Here is a 13080-nt window from a genome sequence, read left to right on the forward strand (position 1 = left end):
TGACAAACCTAAAATGAGCTCTAACATGGAAATTAAGCGTTTCCAGACGCACGTCCACATAACATCTTTTCTTTATTTGTGTTTGAGGAATGTTTACTGAAAGTTTGGCCATACCTTTTTGTAACACCCTGTATAATGGAGTATTCCCTGTCTTACAATGACTGCATCATTGATATATCTCCTACTGATATTAAGGGAAGAGTTATTATCAGAGGTTGGGCAATCGAGAACATTAGGCAAACTATGGAATCTGCGTGAAAGACTATATCAAAATAACAAGAAAATGTAACTCTTATACCTTTCTTTTTTGTTAGATAAAACTCAAATTATAGCTATGTATCATACTTTAGTCCAAGAACACTACTTCACAAATTTTTCAAATTCACTATTATCTGGTAATATAACACAGGATGTTGAATATCCAGCACACTGTGTGTATATAGATGGCACCTCACATGCACATCTCTCAATCAATTAATAACTCGGTATTCAACTGGCACCACAAGGAAACCTTGTAATAATAAGGCAACAATTGGCCTCTGTAATTACACTTGTAGGTTTGCTGATAAAGTAATTGAGAATTGCACACAATCTAAACCAAAGTTTATAGGTGTGACTCATACCTTGCCTTTCCTCTGTATGAGCAGAACATGCACATCATGTAGACAACTGACTTTGGACAAGTAGAAACATCAAATAGAAAATCACATTCCTTGTAGTTGTCAATTTCAGTCTCACACAAGTCAGAAACAACCCCCAAAAATAGTTACTCTCATTGACCTAAGATTCAACTACTTATTCTTTGCATGGTGTGTGATGTGGAGCTCCTAATATCATCAACATAAGACTGCCAGACTTGATTCAAAGCCAAGCTGTAAGCTGCAAACTCAAATGATAGACTGCAGTCTACATGCATTAATGTCATAAATTGAAGACCGCAGTCCATTACAGTATTTACACAAATACATCCTGATACAAGTTCTACAAGGTGAAATCTGAGTATTTGATATTTCATTCATGTTTTTGTGTTTGAAACCTTATTGCACAGTATCTCAATCCATAGAGGCCTTATTTTCCACCACACCACAACAAATCAATCCTAGTACATGTGACTGATATCAATCTAAAAGTGTGTAAGACCTCTTACAACATATAAACAACACTGGAACCGTTTCATAATTGCTCACATCCATACACTACTTACAAAATACAGAATAGTAGTAGTTAAAAGACTATATTCACAAACACCTATGCATTATGGCTGGACTGTTGGGAATGCTGAGGACAACATCAAAATATGTTTCAATGTGCACACAGCAGCTCCCTTTAATATGTGCGCTGGTATGTATGTATGTCCATATCGTCTGGACTACACCGGTGTCAGCGCACTTGAACACTTACATCATTGGCCTATTTAAACAATAGTTATTTTAGAAACAAGACCAAGAAACAATGGTCTTCGACATATGCAATAGTACATAATGTTACCATCAACCAGAGGTCTGACAATCAATAAATATAAGATTCTATGTATTAACACAGCACATCTACCCTGATCTAAGCCTTGCACTATACGTATCATATATTTTAAGAAAATGTATCCTATCATTGTCCAGTAGCACAATTCTACAATATTTGTGATAACTGCGAGGCTTATGCTGCTATAGACAGAAGCATTAACTAGAGTCCATGTATACTCGACACTAATGCACAACAACTTTCAGCTCATATGAAAGTGAATTTCACTCCCAGCGCCTGCAATTTAAATCTATTACCATTCAAAATATTTCAGTACCCAGGTGTTTTGTGTTCATACCGTCAAATGGAAGAATGAAACTACTGAATTAGTAAGACTTTGCATCTCAAGACATACCTATATCACAAACAGTAAATTTAAATAAAACTATACATTTTACCATCTGCTTTCTTATCAAATCATGTTTGAAATTTGTGCCACACTACTTTTGATCACTATTTAGTTGTTTCATCTGATCCACTTTTACAGCAACTCAGTGTCCCTCACAACTTCATGAAGACAGAAGATGGTATCCTGATACCTTTGATCCTTTCTGATCCACCGTCAAACTATGTCTTACATTACAATTCTCCACTATGGCTCTCATGTCAGAAAATGTCTGACATTTTTCCAATCCAATGCTTCCAATCCCCACCACAAATGGAAATCGTGTGGTGCATGGCAGCACTTAGTATGAAAATATTGTGCTCATATGTTTATAGCACAGTACCGACTGGTGGAAAACAGATGTGTGATGAACATTTTGTATAGCCTCATCACTGGTTTTCAAAAGCCCTTGGATCCACTGATGTGGATGCCTAGTATCCACTGTCAGTATGGTAGTCCCAGCTTGTGGGTTTGTCAAACAGCTTCTGGTACAGTACATGGCTAAGACAATTTACTCTGCCACTACTGAACAGCTATGTACCAGGGTCAGGTAACAGGATAGGATAAATAAGACTCTACAACACTCCATCAAATTAGGAACAAAGTAATGCAAATGTGTTTAAGTGTTATTTATCCTTGCGACTAGTTGAATACTGAAGCCTGCCACACCATTTGTAATATAAATCAAAAAAGTCCAAAAAAGTCCCTTGATGCCTGAGTGCAAATAATTATAAATATCTTCAAAGTACATACCAGACACAAGTTACAGCAACTGTCTGTTCACTTCTAACAGTTCACTAAATGATGTTCCCTGACTAAGTCAGCCCTGGACAATAATCTTTAACTAAGTTTAACAGCTGCTCTTCTATCTTTCGAGTGGCTTTCTGTCCATTATCGTCCATTAATTGCTGGATTCTACTCAGCCGCCAATTCGCTGAGGTGCAGTTGATACCATCATCCTCAGGACTGCTCGTCGCACTGTAAAAACATCTGCATGTAGGGAGTCTATGGCAGTGGCACCAGCTTGCATCCTTGTGCCTGTGGTGCTTTTGCCCTGTCTGTCTCTTGTTCAGACAAAACAGTAGAAGATTTGGTCAGGTAGCTTCGCAAAGGCATTGAGGATGAAGGATAATTTAGTGATGAAAGTGACTGATAAGAAACATGTCCTGTGGGCACTGATTTAAGTTCCAATGGATCAGAATCTAGTGGTGGAGTGGACAGAAATGAAAAGACATACACTCTGGCAAATACCTGTAAAGTTTATCATCACGGCCATTGTAATCAGTAGAAGATTCCTTTTTCTGTCCTATAAGAGGTATCATCATTCCTCAGGCTGTTCTACCAAAAACCAATCTTGTATATTTCCAGCTATTCTTCACTGACAATTCTGTTTGACAAATTGTGAATACAACACATATGTATAGAAAAGAAAAGACACAGGAAGACACAATACTCACAAAACACAGCTTATTTCACATGTTACACTATCTGGTAATATCACATGATTCACACTATATACCTACCTCAAAACATTACTTCTGTGCAGAAAATAAGTCCTCACAATGTATATCTTATGCACTTAACACCACAACAAAGACTATTTATTGGAAATGATGTCTTACCTGTAAACAGACATTAATGTGTTATTAGCAAACATATAATACAGTGAAGGTTAATAAACATGACACCCAACAACCAGCTATCATATATAACACCTTTATTAACATTGTGTGTTGCTATCAGGCCAGAAAAGAACTATTGTTATGGAACTACTAAGTCTTGCTTTTTGTCGCCTCTTAAAATGCCTCTCAAATCACATTTAACATTTAATGTGACTTCTATCAAAATGTCTCCAAACACTATATAATAACAACAAGCAATATATTTGCAATGGTAATCCAACCATTACCTGTGCCTTGAACTGACATAGCCAAATTAAATCTTGCAACGTAACCCATCCATCTATGGGCACCTGCCAATATAGAAGCCTCGTCGGTAGCGATGACGTACCTCTTTTTCGCGGTTGGCGGCTTGTTGTAATTAGAGTCGCCAGCGCCGTGCCTAGCAGCAGTGCCCCGAGTTCGTTCAAGGTCACAGTGTCAACAAATATATTAAATAAATAATAACTCTAACATTACAATAATAAAACATAACATCAACTTGCATTACACAATCATTACCTAAAGAACCGCCACTCCTACACCATACAAAAACTTGTTCAGAAATTTGCATTTGCTCATACGAGTGATGCGAAGAAGAGTTCTTTGGATTCATTTGCTACACGTGATGTGATTGCTTGGAAGACATTTAATATTATTCATCAGTCTAATAAGGCATATGGAGGGAGCTACCTGTCAAGTGATGAACCTTTAGTGCTACGGAGTCGTGTTGTCATAAAATTGAAAGTTCTGAACATGTTTTTGTATGGTGTAAGAGTGGCGGTTCTTTAGGTAATGTCAGTTCAAGGCACAGGTAATGGTTGGATTACCATTGCATTTGTTCGTATGAGTGATACGAAGAAGAGTTCTTTGGATTCATTTGCTACACGTGATGTGATTGCTTGGAAGACATTTAGTATTATTCATCAGTCTAATAAGGCGTATGGAGGGAGCTACCTGTCAAGTGATGAACCTTTAGTGCTACGGAGTCATGTGTGTCGTAAAATTGAAAGTTCTGAACATGTTTTTGTATGGTGTAAGAGTGGCGGTTCTTTAGACTGATGAATAATATTAAATGTCTTCCAAGCAATCACATCATGTGTAGCAAATGAATCCAAAGAACTCTTCTTCGCAAAATTGAAAGTTCTGAACATGTTTTTGTATGGTGTAAGAGTGGCGGTTCTTTAGGTAATGATTGTGTAGTGCAAGGTGATGTTACGTTTTATTATTGTAATGTTTGAGTTTAATAAATTATTTATTTAATATATTTGTTTTTTGAAACATAGACCTCAAATTATAGCTATGCATCATACTTTAGTGCAACAACACAACAACACAACAAGAATTTGTGATTACAAATTCTTCAAATTCACTATTACCCAGTAACATAGCACAGGATGTAGAAAATCCAACACTGTGTGTATATAGATGGCTCCTCACATTGCATGTCACTCAATCAATTATTCTAAAATGAAGAGCCAATATGTTTTAGAGTACTCAAAAGTAACCGTTGAATGTTACAGTTCTCTATACTATGACGAACTAGTTCACTGTCAAAATTTTTAATCTATGCCTTTCTGAAGGTAATACTGGTCACTATTTTATAGCTCCATATTCAACGGACATCACAAGCAAACCTTGTAATAATAAAGCAACAATTGGGCCCCTGTAATTACACTTGTAGGTTTGCTGATAAAGTAATTGAGAATTGCACACAGTCTAAACCAAAGTTTATAGGTGTGACTCATACCTTGCCTTTCCTCTGTATAAGCAGAACATGCACATCATGTAGACAACTCACTTTGGACAAGTAGAAACATCAATTAGAGAATCACATTCCTTGTAGTTGTCAATTTCAGTCTCACACAAGTCAAAAACAACCCCCAAAAATAATTACTCTCACTGACCTAAGATTCAACTACTTATTCTTTGGAAGGTATGTGATGTGGAGCTCCTAACATAGTCAACATAAGACTGCCACACTTGATTGCAAAGCCAAGCTGTAAGCTGCAAACTCAAATGATAGACTGCAGTCTACATGCATTAATGTCATCAATTGTAGACCACAGTCCATTACAGTATTTACACAAATACATCCTGATACAAGTTCTACAAGGTGAAATCTGAGTATTTGATATTTCATTCATGTTTTTGTGTTTGAAACCTTATTGCACAGTGTCTCAATCCATAGAGGCCTTATTTTCCACCACACCACAACAAATCAATCCTAGTACATGTGACTGATATCAATCTAAAAGTGCTTAAGACCTATTACAACATATAAAAAACACTGGTAACGTTTCATAATTGCTCACATCCATACACTACTTACAAAATACAGAATAGTAGTAGTTAAGAAACTATATTAACAAACACCTATGCATTATGGTTGGACTGTTGGGAATGCTGAGGACAACATCAAAATATGTTTCAATGTGCACACAGCAGCTCCCTTTAATATGTGCGCTGGTATGAATGTATGTCCATATCGTCTGGACTACACCGGTGTCAGCGCACTTAAACACTTACATCATTGGCCTATTTAAACAATAGTTATTTTAGAAACAAGACCAAGAAACAATGGTCTTCGACATATGCAATAGTACATAATGTTACCATCAACCAGAGGTCTGACAATCAATAAATATAAGATTCTATGTATTAACACAGCACATCTACCCTGATCTAAGCCTTGCACTATACGTATCATGTATTTTAAGAAAATGTATCCTATCATTGTCCAGTAGCACAATTCTACAATATTTGTGATAACTGCGAGGCTTATGCTGCTATAGACAGAAGCATGAACTAGAGTCCATGTATACTCGACACTAATGCACAACAACTTTCAGCTCATATGAAAGTGAATTTCACTCCCAGCGCCTGCAATTTAAATCTATTACCATTCAAAATATTTCAGTACCCAGGTGTTTTGTGTTCATACCGTCAAATGGAAGAATGAAGCTACTGAATTAGTAAGACTTTGCATCTCAAGACATACCTATATCACAAACAGTAAATTTAAATAAAACTATACATTTTACCATCTGCTTTCTTATCAAATCATGTTTGAAATTTGTGCCACACTACTTTTGATCACTATTTAGTTGTTTCATCTGATCCACTTTTACAGCAACTCAGTGTCCCTCACAACTTCATGAAGACAGAAGATGGTATCCTGATACCTTTGATCCTTTCTGATCCACCATCGAACTATGTCTTACATTACAATTCTCCACTATGGCTCTCATGTCAGAAAATGTCTGACATTTTTCCAATCCAATGCTTCCAATCCCCACCACAAATGGAAATCGTGTGGTGCATGGCAACACTTAGTATGAAAATATTGTGCTCATACGTTTATAGCGCAGTATCGACTGGTGGAAAACAGATGTGTGATGAACATTTTGTATAGCCTCTCACTGGTTTTCAAAAGCCCTTGTTGTTACTGATGTGGATGCTGAATAGCCATTGTTGGTAAGGTAGTCCGAGCTTGAGGGTTTGTCAAACAGCTTCTGGTACAGTACATGGCTAAGACAATCTTTCTCTGCCATACTGAACAGCTATGTACCAGGGTCAGGTAACAGGATAGGATAAATAAGGCTCTACAACACTCCAACAAATTAGTAACAAAGTCACACAAATGTGTTGAAGTGTTATTTATCCTTGTGCCTAGTTGAATACTGAAGCCTGCCACACCATTTGTAATATAAATCAAAAAATTCCAAAAAAGTCCCTTAAAGATTGAGTGAAAATAATCATAAATATCTTCAAAGTACATACCAGTCACAACCTACAGCAACGAAATGTTCACTTCTAACAGTTCACTAAATGTCATTCCCTGACTGAGTCAGGCCTGGACAACGATCTTTAACCAAGTGTAACAGCTGTTCTTCTATCTTTTGAGTGACCTCCTGTCCATTATTGTCCATTAACTGGTGGATTGTACTCAGCCGGTAATTCGCTGAGGCGCAATTAATACCTTACTACTCAGCAATGTTCGTCGCACTGTAAAAACGTGTGCATGTAGGGAGTCTATCGCAGTGCCACCAGCTTTCATACTTGTGCCTGTGGTGCTTTTGCCCTGTCTGTCTCTTGTTCGGACAAAACAACAGATGATTGGGTCAGGTAGCTTCGGAAAGGCATTGAGGATGAAGAAAAATTTAGTGATGAAAGTGACAGATAAGAAACATGTCCTGTGTGCACTGATTTAAGTTCCAGTGGATCAGAATCTAGTGGTGGAGTGGACAGAAATGAAAAGACATACACTCTGGCAAATACCTGTAAAGTTTATCATGATGGCCATTGTAATCAGTAGAAGATTCCTTTTTCTGTCCTATAAAAGGTTTTATCTTTCCTCAGCCTGTTCTACCAAAAGCCTGTTTTGTATATTTCTAACTGTTATTCACTGACAATACTGTTTGACAAATTGTGAATACAACACATATGTATAGAAAAGAAAAGACACAGGAAGACACAATACTCTCAAAACACAGCTTATTTCAGATGTTACACTATCTGGTAATATCACATGATTCACACAATATACTTACCTCAAAACATTACTTCTGTGCTCTTCACAATGCATATCTTATGCACTTAGTACCACAACAATGACAATTTGTTGGAAATGATGTCTTCCCTGTAAAAAGATATTAATATGTTATTAGCAAACATATAACAGAGTGAAGGTTGATGAACATTACATCCAACAGCCAGCTATCATATCTATCACCCTTATTAACATTGTGTGTTGCTATCATTCTAGAAAAGAACCATTGCTATGCAACTACTAAGTGTTGCTTTTTGTCACCTATTAAAATGCCTCTATAATCAGATTTAGCATTTAATGTGAATTCCATCCTAAAAGATAATGTCTCCAAACACTATATAATAATAACAAGCAATTGTAACTCTTATACTTTTATTTTTTGAAACATAGGCCACAAATTATAGCTATGCATCATACTTTAGCGCAACAACACTAAATCACCAATTTTTGAAATTAACTACTACCCAGTAACATAACACAGGATGTTGAAAATCCAACACGCTGTGTGTATATAGCTGGCTCCTTACATTGCACATCTCTCAATCAATTATTCTAAAATGAAGAGCCAATATGTTTTAGAGTACTCAAAAGTAACCATTGAATGTTACAGTTCTCTATACTATAACAAAATTGTTCACTGTCGAAATTTTTAATCTATGCCTTGCTGAAGGTGATACTGGTCACTATTTCATAGCTCAGTATTCAACTGACATCACAAGCAAACCTTGTAATAATAAAGCAACAATTGGGCCCCTGTAATTACACATGTAGGTTTGCTGATAAAGTAATTGAGAATTGCACACAGTCTAAACCAAAGTTTATAGGTGTGACTCATACCTTGCCTTTCCTCTGTATAAGCAGAACATGCACATCATGTAGACGACTGACTTAGGACAAGTAGAAACATCAATTATAAAATCACATTCCTTGTAGTTGTCAATTTCAGTCACACACATGTCAAAAACAACCCCCAAAAACAATTACTCTGATTGACCTAAGATTCAACTACTTATTCTTTGCATGGTATGTGATGTGGAACTACTAACATCATCAACATAAGACTGCCACACTTTATTGCAAAGCCAAGCTGTAAGCTGCAAACTCAAATGATAGACTGCAGTCTACATGCATTAATGTCATAAATTGAAGACCGCAGTCCATTACAGTATTTACACAAATACATCCTGATACAAGTTCTACAAGGTGAAATCTGAGTATTTGATATTTCATTCATGTTTTTGTGTTTGAAACCTTATTGCACAGTATCTCAATCCATAGAGGCCTTATTTTCCACCACACCACAACAAATCAATCCTAGTACATGTGACTGATATCAATCTAAAAGTGTGTAAGACCTCTTACAACATATAAACAACACTGGAACCGTTTCATAATTGCTCACATCCATACACTACTTACAAAATACAGAATAGTAGTAGTTAAAAGACTATATTCACAAACACCTATGCATTATGGCTGGACTGTTGGGAATGCTGAGGACAACATCAAAATATGTTTCAATGTGCACACAGCAGCTCCCTTTAATATGTGCGCTGGTATGTATGTATGTCCATATCGTCTGGACTACACCGGTGTCAGCGCACTTGAACACTTACATCATTGGCCTATTTAAACAATAGTTATTTTAGAAACAAGACCAAGAAACAATGGTCTTCGACATATGCAATAGTACATAATGTTACCATCAACCAGAGGTCTGACAATCAATAAATATAAGATTCTATGTATTAACACAGCACATCTACCCTGATCTAAGCCTTGCACTATACGTATCATATATTTTAAGAAAATGTATCCTATCATTGTCCAGTAGCACAATTCTACAATATTTGTGATAACTGCGAGGCTTATGCTGCTATAGACAGAAGCATTAACTAGAGTCCATGTATACTCGACACTAATGCACAACAACTTTCAGCTCATATGAAAGTGAATTTCACTCCCAGCGCCTGCAATTTAAATCTATTACCATTCAAAATATTTCAGTACCCAGGTGTTTTGTGTTCATACCGTCAAATGGAAGAATGAAGCTACTGAATTAGTAAGACTTTGCATCTCAAGACATACCTATATCACAAACAGTAAATTTAAATAAAACTATACATTTTACCATCTGCTTTCTTATCAAATCATGTTTGAAATTTGTGCCACACTACTTTTGATCACTATTTAGTTGTTTCATCTGATCCACTTTTACAGCAACTCAGTGTCCCTCACAACTTCATGAAGACAGAAGATGGTATCCTGATACCTTTGATCCTTTCTGATCCACTGTCGAACTATGTCTGACATTACAATTTTCAACTATGGCTCTCATGTCAGAAAATGTCTGACATTTTTCCAATCCAATGCTTCCAATCCCCACCACAAATGGAAATCGTGTGGTGCATGGCAGCACTTAGTATGAAAATATTGTGCTCATATGTTTATAGCGCAGTACCGACTGGTGGAAAACAGATGTGTGATGAACATTTTGTATAGCCTCATCACTGGTTTTCAAAAGCCCTTGGATCCACTGATGTGGATGCCTAGTATCCACTGTCAGTATGGTAGTCCCAGCTTGTGGGTTTGTCAAACAGCTTCTGGTACAGAACATGGCTAAGACAATTTACTCTGCCACTACTGAACAGCTATGTACCAGGGTCAGGTAACAGGATAGGATAAATAAGACTCTACAACACTCCATCAAATTAGGAACAAAGTAACGCAAATGTGTTTAAGTGTTATTTATCCTTGCGACTAGTTGAATACTGAAGCCTGCCACACCATTTGTAATATAAATCAAAAAAGTCCAAAAAAGTCCCTTGATGCCTGAGTGCAAATAATTATAAATATCTTCAAAGTACGTACCAGACACAAGTTACAGCAACTGTCTGTTCACTTCTAACAGTTCACTAAATGATGTTCCCTGACTAAGTCAGCCCTGGACAATAATCTTTAACTAAGTGTAACAGCTGCTCTTCTATCTTTCGAGTGGCTTTCTGTCCATTATCGTCCATTAACTGCTGGATTCTACTCAGCCGCCAATTCGCTGAGGTGCAGTTGATACCATCATCCTCAGGACTGCTCGTCGCACTGTAAAAACATCTGCATGTAGGGAGTCTATGGCAGTGGCACCAGCTTGCATCCTTGTGCCTGTGGTGCTTTTGCCCTGTCTGTCTCTTGTTCAGACAAAACAGTAGAAGATTTGGTCAGGTAGCTTCGCAAAGGCATTGAGGATGAAGGATAATTTAGTGATGAAAGTGACTGATAAGAAACATGTCCTGTGGGCACTGATTTAAGTTCCAATGGATCAGAATCTAGTGGTGGAGTGGACAGAAATGAAAAGACATACACTCTGGCAAATACCTGTAAAGTTTATCATCACGGCCATTGTAATCAGTAGAAGATTCCTTTTTCTGTCCTATAAGAGGTATCATCATTCCTCAGGCTGTTCTACCAAAAACCAATCTTGTATATTTCCAGCTATTCTTCACTGACAATTCTGTTTGACAAATTGTGAATACAACACATATGTATAGAAAAGAAAAGATACAGGAAGACACAATACTCACAAAACACAGCTTATTTCACATGTTACACTATCTGGTAATATCACATGATTCACACTATATACCTACCTCAAAACATTACTTCTGTGCAGAAAATAAGTCCTCACAATGCATATCTTATGCACTTAACACCACAACAAAGACTATTTATTGGAAATGATGTCTTACCTGTAAACAGACATTAATGTGTTATTAGCAAACATATAATACAGTGAAGGTTAATAAACATGACACCCAACAACCAGCTATCATATATAACACCCTTATTAACATTGTGTGTTGCTATCAGGCCAGAAAAGAACTATTGTTATGGAACTACTAAGTCTTGCTTTTTGTCGCCTCTTAAAATGCCTCTCAAATCACATTTAACATTTAATGTGACTTCTATCAAAATGTCTCCAAACACTATATAATAACAACAAGCAATATATTTGCAATGGTAATCCAACCATTACCTGTGCCTTGAACTGACATAGCCAAATTAAATCTTGCAACGAAACCCATCCATCTATGGGCACCTGCCAATATAGAAGCCTCGTCGGTAGCGATGACGTACCTCTTTCGCGCGGTTGGCGGCTTGTTGTAATTAGAGCCGCCAGCTCTGCCTAGCGGCAGTGCCCTGAAGCTCGTTCAAGGCCACAGTGTCAACAAATGTATTAAATAAATAATAACTCAAACATTACAATAATAAAAAAAAAGTTTATCATGATGGCCATTGTAATCAGTAGATGTTTCCTTTTTATGTCCTATAAAAGGTTTTATCTTTCCTCAGCCTGTTCTACCAAAAGCCTATTTTGTATATTTCCAACTGTCATTCACTGACAATTTTGTTTGACAATTTGTGAATACAACACATATGTATAGAAAAGAAAAGATACAGGAAGGCACAACACATGCAAAACACATAATGTCTCACTTGCGGAGAGATGTCACATTAGAAGAACTGAAGGCTTTTCTTGACAGCAATATTGAAAATGATTTGAAGGCGGAGTTAGAAAAATATTTTACACAAGACTAGCTAGAGTCAAGTGCATTTTCCAAGGATATTTCATCTCATCTCTGTTTCTTTCTACGGTGCTTCATGCAGCATTTAGTTACATCTACAATACCTCAGAGTCTTCAGCGTATCGAACAGAGCAAGGTGATGAACTTTACTGAGTATACTTACAGTAGAAGCAAAGAACTTTACACCATAAAAATAAATGTGGTAGCAGATCAGAGCACAGTATTACCAAGGAAGAAATCTGTTCAAGTGCTACAATCCAAAAGAGCAGACAGGGGTGCTTAAGAATGTGAATCATAAGACGATTCTGTTTTACCTCACAATCCATGCTATGAAAAGGCACATACAGAAATTCTTATTCATCCTGATTTACCTTTAGCACCCCATCAGTG

The sequence above is a fragment of the Schistocerca cancellata genome, chromosome 4, assembly GCF_023864275.1.
Source record: "Schistocerca cancellata isolate TAMUIC-IGC-003103 chromosome 4, iqSchCanc2.1, whole genome shotgun sequence".
NCBI classification, from domain to species: Eukaryota; Metazoa; Arthropoda; class Insecta; order Orthoptera; family Acrididae; genus Schistocerca; species Schistocerca cancellata.